The sequence below is a fragment of the Canis lupus genome, chromosome 17 (assembly GCF_048164855.1).
Source record: "Canis lupus baileyi chromosome 17, mCanLup2.hap1, whole genome shotgun sequence".
In the NCBI taxonomy this organism is placed as follows: Eukaryota; Metazoa; Chordata; class Mammalia; order Carnivora; family Canidae; genus Canis; species Canis lupus.
The window spans coordinates 41270236-41273914 of record NC_132854.1 but is presented as its reverse complement, the minus strand read 5'-3'; positions in this window follow the sequence as shown (position 1 = coordinate 41273914).

The following is a 3679-nucleotide window of genomic DNA, read 5'->3' as shown; positions in this document are numbered from 1 at the left end:
CTGAAGACTGTAGTGAGAGATGAAGAGAGACACTATATCATACTTAAAGGATCTATCCAACAAGAGGATTTAACAATCCTCAATATATATGCCCCGAATGTGGGAGCTGCCAAATATATCAATCAATTAATAACCAAAGTGAAGAAATACTTAGATAATAATACACGTATACTTGGTGACTTCAATCTAGCTCTTTCTATACTTGATAGTCTTCTAAGCACAACATCTCCAAAGAATCGAGAGCTTTAAGTGATACACTGGACCAGATGGATTTCACAGATATCTACAGAACTTTACATCCAAACTCAACTGGATACACATTCTTCTGAAGTGCACATGGAACTTTCTCCAGAATAGACCATATACTGGGTCACAAATCGGGTCTGAACCGATACCAAAAGATTGGGATCGTCCCCTGCATATTCTCAGACCATAATGCCTTGAAATTAGAACTAGATCACAACAAGAAGTTTGGAAGGACCTCAAACACGTGCAGGTTAAGGACCATCCTGCTAAAAGATGAAAAGGTCAACCAGGAAATTGGGGAAGAATTAAAAAGATTCATGGAAACTAATGAGAATGAGGATACAACCATTCAAAATCTTTGGGATGCAGCAAAAGCAGTCCTAAGGGGGAAATACATTGCAATACACGCATCCATTCAAAAACTGGAAAGACCTCAAATACAAAAGCTAACCTTACAAATAAAGGAGCTAGAGAAAAAACAGCAAATATATCCTACACCCTGCAGAAGAAGAGAGTTAATAAAGATTCGAGCAGAACTCAATGAAATCGAGACCAGAAGAACTGTGGAACAGATCAACAGAACCAGGAGTTGGTTCTTTGAAAGAATTTATAAGATAGATAAACCATTATCCAGCCTTATTAAAAAGAAAAGAGAGAAGACTCAAGTTAATAAAATCATGAATGAGAAAGGAGAGATCACTACCAACACCAAGGAAATACAAACGATTTTAAAAACATATTATGAACTGCTATACGCCAATAAATTAGGCAATCTAGAAGAAATGGACGCATTCCTGGAAAGCCACAAATTACCAAAACTGGAACAGGAAGAAATAGAAAACCTGAACAGGCCAATAACCAGGGAAGAAATTGAAGCAGTCATCAAAAACCTCCCAAGACACAAAAGTTCAGGGCCAGATGGCTTCCCAGGGGAATTCTATCAAACGTTTAAAGAAGAAACCATACCTATTCTCCTAAAGCTGTTTGGAAAGATAGAAAGAGATGGAGTACTTCCAAATTCGTTCTATGATGCCAGCATCACCTTAATTCCAAAACCAGACAAAGACCCCACCAAAAAGGAGAATTACAGACCAATATCCCTGATGAACATGGATGCAAAAATTCTCAACAAGATACTAGCCAGTAGGATCCACAGTACATTAAGAAAATTATTCACCATGACCAAGTCGGATTTATCCCTGGGACACAAGGCTGGTTCAACACTTGTAAAACAATCAGTGTGATTCATCATATCAGCAAGAGAAAAACCAAGAACCATATGATCCTCTCAATAGATGCAGAGAAATCATTTGACAAAATACAGCATCCATTCCTGGTCAAAACTCTTCAGAGTGTAGGGATAGAGGGAACATTCCTCAACATCTTAAAAGCCATCTACGAAAAGCCCACAGCAAATATCATTCTCAATGGGGAAGCACTGGGAGCCTTTCCACTAAGATCAGGAACAAGACAGGGATGTCTACTCTCACCACTGCTATTCAACATAGTACTGGAAGTCCTAGCCTCAGCAATCAGACAACAAAAAGACATTAAAGGCATTCGAGTTGGCAAAGAAGAAGTCAAACTCTCCCTCTTCGCCGATGACATGATACTCTATATAGAAAACCCAAAAGCCTCCACCCCAAGATTGTTAGAACTCATACAGCAATTTGGTAGCGTGGCAGGATACAAAATCAATGCCCAGAAGTCAGTGGCATTTCTATACACTAACAATGAGACTGAAGAGAGAGAAATTAAGGAGTCAATCCCATTTACAATTGCACCCAAAAGCATAAGATACCTAGGAATAAACCTAACCAAGGAGGTAAAGGATCTATACCCTAAAAACTATAGAACACTTCCGAAAGAAATTGAGGAAGACACAAAGAGATGGAAAAATATTCCATGCTCATGGATTGGAAGAATTAAAATTGTGAAAATGTCAATGTTACCCAGGGCAATTTACATGTTTAATGCAATCCCTATCAAAATACCATGGACTTTCTTCAGAGAGTTAGAACAAATTATTTTATGATTTGTGTGGAATCAGAAAGGACCCCGAATAGCCAGGGAATTTTTAAAAAGAAAACCATATCTGGGGGTATCAGAATGTCAGATTTCAGGTTCTACTATAAAGCTGTGGTCATCAAGACAGTGTGGTACTGGCACAAAAACAGACACATAGATCAATGGAACAGAATAGAGAACCCAGAAGTGGACCCTGAACTTTATGGTCAACTAATATTCGATAAAGGAGGAAAGACTATCCACTGGAAGAAAGACAGTCTCTTCAATAAATGGTGCTGGGAAAATTGGACATCCACATGCAGAAGAATGAAACTAGACCACTCTCTTCACCATACACAAAGATAAACTCAAAATGGATGAAAGATCTAAATGTGAGACAAGATTCCATCAAAATCCTAGAGGAGAACACAGGCAACACCTTTTCTGAACTTGGCCACAATAACTTCTTGCAAGATACATCCACAAAGGCAAAAGAAACAAAAGTAAAAATGAACTATTGGGACTTCATCAAGATAAGAAGCTTTTGCACAGCAAAGGATACAGTCAACAGAACCAAAAGACAACCTACAGAATGGAGAAGATATTTGCAAATGACGTATCAGATAAAGGGCTAGTTTCCAAGATCTATAAAGAACTTATTAAACTCAACACCAAAGAAACAAACAATCCCATCATGAAATGGGCAAAAGACTTGAACAGAAATCTCACAGAGGAAGACATAGACATGGCCAACATGCACATGAGAAAATGCTCTGCATCACTTGCCATCAGGGAAATACAAATCAAAGCCACAATGAGATACCACCTCACACCAGTGAGAATGGGGCAAATTAACAAGGCAGGAAACCACAAATGTTGGAGAGGATGTGGAGAAAAGGGAACCCTCCTGCACAGTTGATGGGAATGTGAACTGGTGCAGCCACTCTGGAAAACTGTGCGGAGGCTCCTCAAAGAGTTAAAAATATACCTGCCCTTTGACCCAGCAATTGCATTTTTGGGGATTTACCCCAAAGATACAGATGCAATGAAACACCGGGACACCTGCACCCCGATGTTTATAGCAGCAATGGCCACAATAGCCAAACTGTGTAAGGAGCCTCGGTGTCCATCGAAAGATGAATGGATAAAGAAGATGTGGTTTATGTATACAATGGAATATTACTCAGCCATTAGAAATGACAAATACCCACCATTTGTTTCAACATGGATGGAACTGGAGGGTATTATGCTGAGTGAAGTAAGTCAGTTGGAGAAGGGCAAACATTATATGTTCTCATTCTTTTGGAGAATATAAATAATAGTGAAAGGGAATATAAAGGAAGGGAGAAGAAATGTGTGGGAAATATCAGAAAGGGAGACAGAACATAAAGACTCCTAAGTCTGGGAAATGAGCTAGAGGTGGTGT